The following is a 13350-nucleotide window of genomic DNA, read 5'->3' as shown; positions in this document are numbered from 1 at the left end:
CACCTTATAGAAACCAGATAGCTCTGCTGCTGTTTCAGTTAAATCTGTGAAGTTTTCAGAGCTGTCAAAGTATACAGAACTTTTTACTAAAACTTTTAAATTAAAAAAAAAAAAAAAAGGTCCTGTTGATTTCTGCCCTCACTTACTGAAAAAGCTGGTGAGGAACTATCCGGGGCCGGGAAACCAGGATGAGAGAAGCCTTGTCTTTCAACAAGGCCAGTGTGGGTGCTAAGCCCTGCCTGCCATGACTGCTAAGCTGTAGTGCCCGCAGCTGAAGAAGGCAGGCTGACTGAGAGCAAACGCCCTCTTCTTGTGACATGTCAAGGGATGACGCCCTTCTCTTGGTAGGTTCTTGAAGGGTAAGAGTTAAGGGGGAGCAGAGGAACTGGGATCGCCTTGCCAGGCCCAAGGCCTTCCAGAGAACCAGTCACCAAGGCTTCAGATACATCGGGCAAGTCCCAGGGTCCTGGAGAGAGAAAGGAGGGGGGAAAAACATGAAATAAAGGAGATGCAGTCTTAGAACTGAATATTAAAATTATTCTCCCTCACATGCCAAGACTACTTGTTTTCACTCCACAGGAATATGCAGTCATTTTCTAGAGCCTTTCAAACCCTCTGAGAGGACAGCACCCTGGGAGTTGGAAGACCGGGTCCTGTTCTGCCTCCACAGTTGACTGGACTGGGTGACTTGGGCTGAGCCCATACACCTACCTTGGCCTGAACTTCCTTCATTGGGAATACCACCTGTCCTGCCTGCTTTGTGGGGGTGTTGGATGATCTGATGAGATAATGGACAGAACCTCTCTGCAAAAGCCATAAAGCACTCCTCAAAGGGCAGGTAATCATATTACTATTCTAATTACTAGGAGCCCTTCAGAGGGTTGGCCTGTGGGTGAAGAGTCCCAGAGATTTGGAAGATCACCTTGTTTCCTTAGTCATCACTCTGCATACCTTCCTTCCAAGCAGGATGGCCCTCACAATCAGAGGGTGGGGAATGGATCAAATGTCCGAGAAGGCAAAGCTAGACATCTCAGATGTTCTGGGCTCACTGGCCCCCATAGATGCCAAGTTCTTTTTCACATTGAATTAAGTTTTTCCTTGTACTACTTTATGCTTATTTCCTCCTCTTCTGCCTGAAGATTTTCTCTCTACCTGCTGAAATATGGTATCATTTTTAGTGTTTATCCATGGAAGACACTCACTATTGAAGAACATGACCCACAGTTGCTAAATTGCAATTCCTGGGGTCTGGAGTCCAAGTGTAATTAAATCCAAGCATCAGTTTTTGGAAGGAGCCAAGAATAGAGTCAGTCCTTGAATCCCTTTATAAAGTTTCAGTCTCATCCCTAACCTTTTCCCAGACTCAGGTTATTTTACTTCCCACAGGAATTTCTTTTGGGGGGTGCTATTTTGGGGAGAATTACCTGCATCTGAATAGAAAATGTTTAGAGAGGTCTGCCTCAGTGCAGGAACACTTGTTAAGTGTGCTTTTAATAATGGAGGGAGAATAAGGAGTTCCAATTACGATAAGATTCGGAAAACATCAGGGAAATTTGGTTTATGATGGGAAAGGTCGTGCCTTGGTTCTACTCCACCCTAGGCCTTCACCTTGCCTTGTTCATTTCCCCTCTCGGTACTCCAAGCCCTTTCAATTATGGACACCCTCTCTTGGCTCTGAACTTGGATAAATGTTAACTTGTTAGCTAATAGGACCATTAATTATATTAATGATTAATTGCTAATTAGTCATAAAGCTGTAATACTTAAATGGAGGCTTTGAGCAGCTCTGGCTCAAGCGCGCGCGCATGAGCACGCACCCCCCCCCTTCCTGGCCACAGAACAAGTGAGTCTCTAAATTTGTTTTTCTGACCACTTTGGCAATCTTTAAATTTCTCCAGTTTTTATTAGCTGTCCCATTCATCTGGCGAGTGACCACACTGCTTATATTTTGCCTCTTTTATTTCTGTCCTCTGTCACTCACACTGCCTTCCAGTAACGAGATCAGGAGTCAAGATTTTTTTTTTTTTACCGTATTTCATAAACCAAAAAATCTCTTTTACTTTCTAAATATCACTTGGGCCTACTTTTCTACTTTGGCCCCTCTTCTTCACCTCAACCTTCCCGAATCCTAAACTGCCCCCTACTTTGTGGAATCCTACCCTACAGCCAGCCCAAAGCTCCCTCGCACTCTACGGTTTGGCTTCCTTTCAGCAACCACGCCCCCAGACCCCAGGAGACCGGTGCGCACGCGCATTCCATGCCTTTACCTGGGCGCTCGGGTGTTGGCTTAGGGGAGGCGGGGGTGGAGCGGGAGTCGGCGGTTACAAGGGCGGCAGAGCTCTCACGAAGTGGCAGGAAGGAGAAAAGGTGCGCCGGGGACGGCCCCGAGAGCTGCGCATGCGAGCCGCCGCGCCCAGCGGCCGAGATGCCAGGGGGGCGGGCGGAGGGAGGTATCGGGCTCCCTGTTGGGCGAGGGGGCTGGTGAGGGAAGGGGCCGCGGGCGCGCGCGCGCTCTCGCCGCCTCTCGCCCTCCCTCCCTGCCCCCCTCTCCGCACACAGAACCACACACGCACACCCCCTCCCCCGCCTCCCTCCCCGCGCGCCTCCCGCCCCGCCGGCCCCGCTCGCCCTCGCGCGCTCGAAAGGCAGTGGCGAGACGTCGGAGCGGCGGCCACGTAGCGCCGCGGCGGCGGCGGCGGCGGCAGTCGCCGAGGCCGGGTCTGCGGAGCGGCCCTCAGGACAGACATTGGGCGGGGTGAGGGGCCGGCCCGGCCGGCGGTTGTTACTCGAGCGCCGCGGCTACAGGCCCCCCGCCGCAGGGATGGACCCCCGAGGCGGCGGTCGGGAAGGCGGAGGCGGAGGCGACCGGCCCGGGTGAGTAGGGGCCCCTGCCCCCCACGCACACGCCACAGTCGCTGCTGCGCGCCTGGCAGCGGCCCTTCCTCTCCGCCACCCGCCGAGCCGACCGGGGCTCTGGGTGCCGGGTTAACCCTTCGCCGAGGCAGCTGCGTGCGCTAGGCCGAAGCAGCCCCCATTCGGAGGGGAGGCCCCGGGCGCTGCGCTCTTCTAGTCCCGAGCCTGGGTCGGGGTCGCCCGCTTCTGCCCCTTCGTCCCCTCCTTCCCGGACTCGAGCTAGGCTCCAGTTTTGCAGAGTCCGATCGCCCCGATGCCCAGGGGGAGGCCGGGGTCGCACTGGTTAGCGGGCCCAGGGGAGGTTTGCACCGGTTGTCCTGCGAGCATTCTCCTGCCCTGCAGCTAGTGGCTTGCACCCACTGCCTCCCCTGCCCTGCGGTTGCGCCCAAACCTCCAACCCCCGGGAGTATTGTGCCGCCCGAGATAAAATGCGTCCAGTGTACACCCGCCTAACACTCATCCAGAGGGTAATGCAGACCTTTGTCCACCCGCCCGCCTCCTCTTCCCCTCCAATCAGGCTCTGCTTAAGATTCTTAGTTGGGAGCCACTAAAGGTAGTGACACCCCAGTTACATCTGCACAGAACATGTCCATTGTCGAGGGATGTCTCCTGTAGAAATGATAAATGCTCCTACCTCACCCTCGAAGACCGTCTTCACGATTTAAGATCCCATATGCTCTTCTTGGAGAGGGCCAGTCTTTGATCACATCTAGCACATCCCTCCCCCACAACACACACACACCCCCCCACACCCACCCACCCACCCTCATTGCCGAACAGTGTCTCTCATCGCGGATGCATTGTCAGAAATGGCTTGTGCCAATCAAAGGAATATGTTTTTGTCTTTGGAGAAGGGTGCTTTCCACAACCATGTTATCAGGACGTTGCTGTGTGAGTCTGTCTTTGATTGTCCGCAGATTGTCCCCGTGTTCAAGCATCATTATTGTAGTTGTTTCCCTTATATGCATCTCTTGTGACCCTGAGTAATACCTGAGTGATGCTTTTTTCCCAGTTAATTATATACATATGCTGTGTGGGAATTTCACTTATTTTGTTGTAATGTTTAACATCTATGGTCAAGGCATGATAAATACATAGGGTAGTATTTTGGGAAGAATGTCTGTGTATTTTTTTCCAGAGATGGCTAGGTCCGTGTTGTTCTGGGAATGGGAACTAGCACATGCTTTGTTGACAACATGTGTATGCTTAGGGAATGAAGAGCTGCTGTGGCTGGCATGTGTGAGTGTATGCCCTGAATGCAGGTGATGTTCCCATATAGGGCTGATTTGAGAGTGGTGTACTGTGATAGGGCTGGCAGGTATCTTGGCTGTTTGTATCAGGACCTGTGCACATGTATTCGGGTAGATACTACCTTTAGTGTAATTTTGTTTAAAGTGTTCACTGCTGAGTTTTAGGGATCCTGGAAATATCTAGTTCAGTGATTCTTAACCTTCCTTTGGGGTCATGGACACCTTTAGGGCCCTCTTCTCAAAACAGACACACATAAATTTGTATGCAATTACAGTCATCTTGAGCCTGGTCCTGGGACCTCAGCTTAAGATCTATATTATGCAAAAGTGAAAGGAATTTGAATTTCGTGTTTTGCTTTGTTTTGTTTTTCTGTTAAGGATTGGCATTACTCTGGTCCTGAGCAGTAAGCAGCAAAGTAGATTAACTATGTATCCTTATGTTTTGTTCTTTGATTACAGTTAGACATTTGTAAGGCACCATTTTCCTGTCTTCCAGTAGAAAGATGTATGTGAAAGTTTCAGAAAAAGTTAAAACTGGAGTCAAAATAACTTGGTCTAAATCTGACCAATTGATAATGTATGTTCCTTGCACTATATTCTAAATGTAGCAGATTTCAGCAGGGGTGTCAGTGGTCTGTTTTATGGTGCCTATCTGGAATCGTTCCGTGTTGTTTGAGGTTGATCTGATCTCTTAAGGCTTTATCATTCCTGTAGTAGAGTACCTGCTCCTTGAAGATTTTTCAGCTTTATTAAATATGATTTCATTTCTTTGTTCAGGGTGATATTACCATCAGAATCATCCATTTAAAATGTTTGTTTTAATGGAAGAATTTTAATTATAACTAGGGAAGTCAGTCTCCATGTTTGAAATCTAGAAGTAGGCATGAATGTTGCACCATTCTATCAGTAAGCAGGGGATAAATATCAGCTATTCGTTAAATCCCTCTGCATCCAGCCTTTGCCTTTTGATCATATTTAAATCAAGAGACATTTCTTCCAGTGTGTGATAGTGTTGTGATGGACAGTGATATAAAAGAAGCACAGTCGCCAGCTCTCCAGGAGCTTATAGTTCTGATGATACTTTTCACTTAAAGAATCCCTTGGCGACTTCATTTTTTTTTTTTTTTCATATTTTGAGACTTCTGAGAAACCAAGGAATTTATGGCATTAACAGATTTTTGGAAGGCAGGGGAGCTTTGGAATCTTGCATAGAACGTGTTTTATACACCTGAAGAATAGCATTTATTGTAATAATTATGCAGTGGACCTGTGAACTTTGAAAGCACGCTGAGATGGCAAATATTGCATTTTTTATTATCTAATAAACATGACTGAACTGGCTTATATTATAGGTTATATTTTTTGTTCATGTAGTGCCTAAGGTTTTACTGTCAGAAGTTATTTGCGAATCCTAAACCCAAACTGTTTCAAAGTTGCAAAAATGTTACTTTTCTTTGTCAGCATAGTATAGTGACAGATTGTTAAAATCTCAGGGGACAGCGTACTTCCTTGATTTAGTATTGCAGAACCTCTTGTAACCAGTCACTTACCTAGGTCAACACCCACACACCACAGAGCAGCTGATCATATAACTCGTATGACTGTGAGAACAGCATTCTCTCTGCCAGATTCAGAGCTTGGAAGCTGGAAAACAATTGCAAAGCAGTGAAACACTTAAGGAGTAGTGGTGCCAGCAGCTCTCTCTCATTAGTACAAACAGCTTGCTTTAGTTTTTTTCAGTGCTCTTCTTCAGACACCCTTCCCTTAGGAGGTTTCAGATCAGCAGCTCCTACTCAAGGGAAACAGCACTTTCTGCAACTGTGGCCTCAAGATCTGATTTGTGACAACCAGAGCTGTTTCCATTTCTGCTCTCAGTACAGGAAGTAATCTTGTAGTGTGGTAAGAAAATACTTTTCAAGTCCGTAGAAGAAAGTTGATCAGTAATGCTGCTGATTCAACTTTCAGCAGTAATGCTGCTGCTGGTTTGTTTTTGAATGTCTGGAGCCTATCAAAGTAAACTGTAAAGGTAAACTGTTTTTAAAAATCACTCTTTTCTCGAGAGTTTTAGAAAATTTCGCCAAAAGTGTGAATATACTTTTGCGTTTCACTTCCCTTGTTCTAAAAAGTCAGTTGAGAGACAGCCAACAACAAAAAAAAACCCAACTGTGGATTGTCTTCTATTTTGAGCCATAGCCTTTGGAATTAGTTATGCTAAAGAAGGTGACTGCATTTCCTCGCTAGGAAATCCTGGGTCTTGTGCTATGGTTTAAGGTATATTTTTCTCATCTCTTGTCATCATTTCAGACTGTTAGCACTTGGATTTACTTTGATGAAGGTGAGCCGGTGTTGCAGTTAGTGACGATAGCTGAAGGGGGATCTGGGAAACAACCCATCTCCCTAGAGCCAGGCAGAGCCGGGTTTGACTAAAGCTCCACTGGCTTTCTGGCATTGGTCAAGTCATCTTGACCTCTCTAGCCTCAGTTTCCTGATCAGCAGAGTGGGATTTGTTATGAGGAGTAAATATAATATATGCAAACTGCTGGAACAATTCCTGTCGCATATACATGTTAAGGAGTCAGTAAAAGGTAGCATGTGTGTGACATGGGAGTGAAACTACAGATCATTTTGGCTTACAGGACTTAGAGGTCTGGTGCTGCGAGCTGCATACTCTCATTTGTGCAGATTTGGGATGAAAAAATTGCAAATATTTGACTTGGAGCACACCTAAGTCCTGCAGATGCAGTGTGCTTGTTGGAACTTTGATTTGTTGCTCTGTGGCTGGCTGAACTTGGTGGAGACAATAAAACTTAGCTCCAAATTCTACAGTGTTACCCACAGGCTGTGCTTGTTTTGAGCCTATTCAGAGCTTATGCGGTGAAAGGGGTGTTTTAGGACATTAACGTAGCTCAGTGAGTTCTGTGTCCAGGGTTGAATCATGTGCAAAGCCTTGTGTAAATTTTCATGGTTAGTGCAAGCCGTGAAGTGCTTGGTAGAATCAGTGAAGACATCAGATGCTTCTTTTAGTTAATCTGTTTCTTTATACAGCAGGTATCTTTGACTTTTGAAAACACTTATGAACATTTTTTTCTTAAAGAATTCCCGTTTCTCTTCTGATCATAAACTGCTATTAGGGCTATAAGTTTGAGTGCGTTAGGCATTTTTGCTTTGGTGGGTGAAGGGAAGAAAAGCAAGTTCCCTTTACCTGTCAGATTTTATCAGCTCTCCACTTTGGGCCTATACCTTTAAATTGTGTCTGTAGTTCCTAGCCCTGTTTTTACTCAAAAAGGCAGTTTTATGGTGAAATATGACATTATCTTTTTCCTCTTTTAAACATATTTCAATAGAGTGGTTACTTTGAGAAGTAGATTCAAGGACATGTATATAGGTTTATTCAGTACATAGAGCTTTTAAAATAGGACTTCTTGGGCTCTATAGAATTAAGTTACTCTTGTCATTTTTGCAAAATACCATTTTGCAGTGATAAGTCCATGAACCCACAATAGTTAGCTAGAGACTTTTCAGGTAAGGTAGACACATCAGTAATGCATTAGGATTTACCTCAAGGGAATCTGCTAAGCCTTATTTTCTTTTATTATTGAGCCACCTAAGGGCTTGCCTGTCAGTGGAATCAGTATTGGATTGCAGTATTGGATGGTTCCAAGCATCATATCTAGAGAAGACAACATCCAGCAGAAGGTGGTGGTTAGTGCTTTCTTATGCTTTTTAAGAGTTTCGGAATCTTTCTCAGAAGCCTTCCAGCTGACTTCCACTTAAGTCTCACTGTCCAAAACTTAATCATGGGCCCACCTCTAAACCAATCACTTGCAACGGATATGTGGACATATAAATAATTTTTATACAGTATAGGATGAAATAAACATAATAAAACCAGGAGAAGTATGGTGGAAATACACACAGGAAAAGTGATGGAGCTGGGGAATTTCAGGAAGTGTAAGTGGTGTTTGAACTGCATATTGAGAGATTCGTGAGATTCAGTTGATATTGAGGGAGATGAAAGCATTCTCGGCTGACAGGACAGTATACAGTGACTGGCATGAGAGTTATATGGCTTGCTCAGGGGACACTGAGTAGACAGACCCTAATAGGGTTTGTGGAAGGATGTGGAGGAAAATGAGGTTAGAAAGGTAAAGTGAGGAGTCTAATCTTGAAGGAGGTTTGGACTTAATTTTTTGGCAGTGCTTGTCGTTGTAAAGGAATTTGAGGAATATTTAGCAAAAAAAAAAAAAAAGAAAAGAAAAAGAAAGTACCTATTCACTGTGCAAAAGATAGAACCAGATAAGGTCTCTGAATTTGATTGTCTTAACAGTAATAAAAATATGTACTTTCCCACGTGTATTTTTCTGTTAGATATAGGAATGGAAATTCAGATTGAATCATCTCTGATACTTTTTTTTCTTTGTCCTTCACATCTAAAGAGGAAAATCTGTTGATTTCACTTTTTGGCTCTGTCTGCCACTGTTAGTGATGCCCATCTCTCTCGCTCTCCAATCAGACCCCTCCATTTTCTGTCTCTACTCTCCATTTATAACCTTACCACCGACTAACCCCCCGGGAAGATCCCTCTGGCTGCACCCGTGTCTTTACCTCTTAGTATGCTCTGCTTATTCACAATGACAGCCCTACTCACAAAGCCCTCTCCTCAGCCTGTCTTCTCAGTTCCTCCCTGCTTTTTCAGACCCCTCCATCCTTCAGGACCTGGCTCAGCTCTCATGCTCTTCACAGGGCCTTCCATAGCCTGTCCCTTCTACATCTTTCTTGCTCTTTTAAATAATTACATGGCACCTTTAAAAAATGACATTTGTTTTATTTGCAAATTGTAACATTATTTGTGTATAATTCTTGCTCCCCAAACAGGTTTGAAGCTTGTGAAGATTGGGGCCAATACAATCATTATATTTGAGGGAATAAATAAATAAATGAATATCTTCTCCTTATGTTAGATGGTAGTCAAAGCTTATGAAGAGTAGAGTGCAGGAATTGGACAGAAAACACTTACAGTGTAAACTTTTTTGACCTATGAACTTCACCTTTATTAATCAGGAAAAAAAAAAGCTGTTTCTCCCTTTGGAGAAGAAAGATCTGGACGTTCATAAAAAAAAAACTGCATGTTTGAGTAGCAGCAGTTTTAGTAAACAGAGTCCCATCACTTCCAAGACTGTGGTAGATAACTTAGCCTTAACTCAGTGTGGTTAGGGTTACCACCCGGACCCCGGTATCAACCTCTTCTTTATGTTCAGCTGTACATCCCAAGAGAGAGGGAGGAGCCATTGGCTCAGTTTGCCAACATCCAGCATAGAACGCCCCTGTGGGGTAGAGTTCTCTCCACCACCTACAGAGTAGTTGGGCACTTTTGCCTTTAGTTTTGACACAGTTGTGGCATTGCTGCCTGGTTTTGTTTCACTCAACCTACAACTTACTTTTTTTAAAGGACCATTAAAAAAAAAAGTGAGATAGCAGTGGATATGGCAGGTATCTGAGGCTTCATAGATTTCTTCTACATACAGTTTGGCATCTTAAGTGCGTTATGACTGAGGCAGAAGAATGAATAGAATCATCGAAGGAATCGTGTTAAGTGTGGTCATGTCTCTCCTCTGAGAAAGTCTTGTGGACCCAGTGTTGTTTTTGGAAAAAGTTACTGATACTAGAGTTTAGGCTATGGGCTCAGTCCCATTTAGTGTCCATACTCATTTGGAGATTGTAGGTGATACATTCCCTTAACCCAGGTGTCCCCGACCTGAGAATAACAAGCTCATTTTAGTGTTCAGGAAGTCAAATAGGAATTCTGGTAAAAGTTAGACAGTTTAACCAAAAAGTTATGATAGACTGCTTCTTTGTATTTGGCTAGTAAAAAATAAAAAAAAATTATGACCTAAATGCAAATTCTTAGCCACAACTTTTAAAAACAGTGCTCCATGGGAACATGGCAGGGGCGTGGGGAGAGGGGAGTGTACAATAGCCCTTAATGTTGAAAAGGCTGGGAATACTGTGTGACAGGAGGTAACCAGATGAACTAGGCAAGAGAATGAAAATAAATAATCAGCACAAACAGTAAATGTCCGTGGTGGAAGGGAATCCCCTAATTGTACAGTAAAGAAAACTGGGAGTTTAAAAGGTAAAATAACTTGCTAAGCAGTATGGAAGAGCCCCAGATAGAGCCGGCCTAGATCCATGGACTCTCAGCACTGTGGATGGTTGTAAAATTTCCAGTCTCACTGCATCACTGCTGTTAGAGCCCAGTTCATCACTTATGACCTAACCAGTAAATCAGTAATGTCATTTTAATATAAAGTACCTGATTTTCAGATAATCTTTCATTTCATATTGTCTTCGGACTACTAGTGTCCTGATAGCCTATTTCATTTCATTTACTTACATATTTATTTATTTATATTGGTCATCTACCATATAATTCACCATTTTAAAGTGTACAGTTCAGTGTTTTTTAGTATGTTCAGAAGGTTGTGCAACCATCACCAGTATCTGTTTCCAAAACATTTTCTGCAGCCCAAAAAGAAACATGGAACCTGTTAGCAGTCACTCCCTGCTCTTCCCTAATCCTAGATCCTCTCAACCACTAATTTATTTTGTCTCCAGGGATTTGTTTATTCTGACCTTTTCATATAAAAGGAGTCATACAGTGTATAGACTTTGGAGTCTGGCTTCTTTCACTTAGCATAATGTTTTCAGGATTCATCCATATTGTACAACGTATCAGTACTTAATTCCTTTTTATGACCCGATAGTGTTCTGTTGTGTGGATATACATTTTATTTATATACATTCATTACCAATTGATGTATATTTGGATTGCTTCCACGTTTTGGCTGTTCTGAACAATGCTGCTGTGAACATTTATGTACAGGTTTTTGTATGACCATATATTTTCAGTTCTCTTGAGTACATACCTAGGAGTGGAATGCTGGGTCGTATGGTAACTCTGTGTTTGACATTTTGAGGAACTGCCAAAGTATCTTCAAAAATGGCAGTTTATATTCCCATCAGTAATGTATGAAGCTTCCAATGTCTCCACATCCTGGCAAACACTTGCTTCTTTCCAGTTTTTATTATAACCATCCTGTAGGTGTGAAGTGGTACCTTACTGTGGCTTTGATTTGCTTTTTTCAAATGGCTAAAGATACTGAGCATCCTTTTCTGTACATATTGGCCATTTGTGTATCTTCTTTGGAGAAATGTTTATTCAAGTGCTTTGCCCATTTAAAAATAAGGTTATCTTTTTATTGTTGAGTTGTAAGAGTTCTTTGTATATTCTGAATACTAGACCTTTGTTGGATCTATGATTTGCAAATACTTTTTCCCCGTTCTGTGGGTTATGTCTTTACTTTCCAGATAGTGTCCTTTGACACACAAAAGTTTTGTATTTTGATAAAGTTCAGTTTATATTCTTACTTTAGTAGCTTGTAGCCTGTTTCATTTTTTAAACTTTCCCTTCCCCATCTTTTCCTTTCTTTCATCTTCACTACATCACATTCACTAGAAAAAATACATGCAACAAACTCTAAAATTACGTAAGTCTCTGCTCTGCTCTGCTATCCATAATCTGTAAATTCTTTACGGATGATCCTCTCAAATAGGAAGAAGGAGCCAGCACTGAAAGCCCCCTGTGTGCTGGGAACTTTGCCTCTGTTATCAGATTAAATAGGCAAGGGTACTGTTATTCTGGTATTATAGGGGAACACATTGAGATCAAGTGAGATTAACTGACTTGTCTGAGGTCATACATCTGGTTAAGTAGCATATTGGGGTTCCCACTTGGATCTTTTATTCTACATTTAATGATGTTACTCAACACTGTTTTTTCATTCAACTGTGAATTCATTCATGAGCATAGATATGCTAGAGAGATTGGGAGGAAAAGGGGTAGGAAGAAGAGCAAGGGAGGTAGAGAAAATTTTAATTTACAAACCTAACCTAAGTGTATATTACGAATACAGAAAAGTAAAATCTGCTATATGGCAGGAGTTCTTAGACTGGGGCTTTTGGGTCCCTATGGGATGCATGGATGGGTTTCCAGAAATGGGCAAACTCCTTGAAATTGCATGTAAAATTTTGTGTGTTCATTTTTGGGGGAGAGAGGATTTGTAGTTTTCCAAAAATTCTTTAAAATTTAAGAATTACAGTTACTGCTAAGGAGAGGAACATACAGACTTAGGGGAATGAAAAGACAGGTTGTATGTTAGCAGTTTGTCTTTTTCCATTGGACATGTTTGGGTATGTCATGGTTTGGGTAAACCTTCCCATCAGGTTTCAAATATTTTTGTTTTAGATTATTTGTTTATACTTGGTTTAAGACCAGTTCAGTTAAACTTTTTCTCTAAGTGTTAAGTTTTGAAGCGTCAGAGTTTTTTAGTGAGAAAAGAGTAACAGTCCTTTGTCTCTTGGTAGGTCAAATATATAAATTAAATTCCAACATTTCCTGATGTTCATACATCTAAAATACTTGCAATTTTTATTTTTGTAAAATACAGGAATATAATGAGGGCGTTTCTCAGTTATTTTCATTTTCTAAATGAGCTTTAAATTCAGATTCACAATGACCTAGTCAAATTGACATGTACATAGGCCTCTAATAACGGCTAACATCATAGGTAGCCACGATGTGAACATCTGTACCTGGTAAGTATATCTCAGTTCTAATTTAAGGTGTTACCTTTAGGAGTTTAAGAAAAGAAAGATTCACAAGGCCTTTTAAGTCTCTAATTTTTCTTAATAAAGCTAATAGGCAGGATATCACCTAATAATGATCAAGGTACTCACATTGATAGCCATTTTGAAAATGGACTAGTGCATTAGATAATTGCATACCATAAAACAACCTTTGGTCAAAGTTGGACAAGGCTTTCTGAGATTATCTTGTCCATATGCTCTTCTGATTGTTTTTAAGGGCAGTGAATGTTTTTATACTGTCCTGTATCTTTTATTTAATATATACTTGGGTTTAATACTATATAACATAGTATATATTATTTAATAATGTATTTAAATACCCTTTTATAGTTAAAACAAGTAGTTGTACCTCATTTTTTTTCATTTCTCCACTTTATTAGGTAGAATTTTTACAGTTTGACTGCACATATACAATATATTGCATGTAAATACATATACACAATATACTGCACATATTTTTTAATTTACATATATGTACTGT

The 13350-nt window shown here is 42.4% G+C and overlaps 1 long non-coding RNA gene across 12 annotated transcripts in view; it reads left to right on the top strand.

Annotated features, from left to right (window-relative positions):
- The first annotated feature begins 2481 nt into the window (after positions 1-2481).
- Positions 2482-13350, top strand: part of LOC105097722 (leucine-rich repeat-containing protein 37A) — a 63146-nt gene continuing 52277 nt past the window's right edge. For all 12 annotated transcript variants that reach the window (XR_010384684.1, XR_010384693.1, XR_010384692.1 and 9 more), the window contains exon 1: positions 2482-2874. This is a non-coding gene — a long non-coding RNA (leucine-rich repeat-containing protein 37A). The remainder of the gene's footprint in view (positions 2875-13350) is intronic.

This window comes from Camelus dromedarius, chromosome 16 (genome assembly GCF_036321535.1).
Source record: "Camelus dromedarius isolate mCamDro1 chromosome 16, mCamDro1.pat, whole genome shotgun sequence".
NCBI classification, from domain to species: Eukaryota; Metazoa; Chordata; class Mammalia; order Artiodactyla; family Camelidae; genus Camelus; species Camelus dromedarius.
Note: the sequence above shows the minus strand (reverse complement) of the source record. Positions and strands in the feature narration are given on the sequence as shown.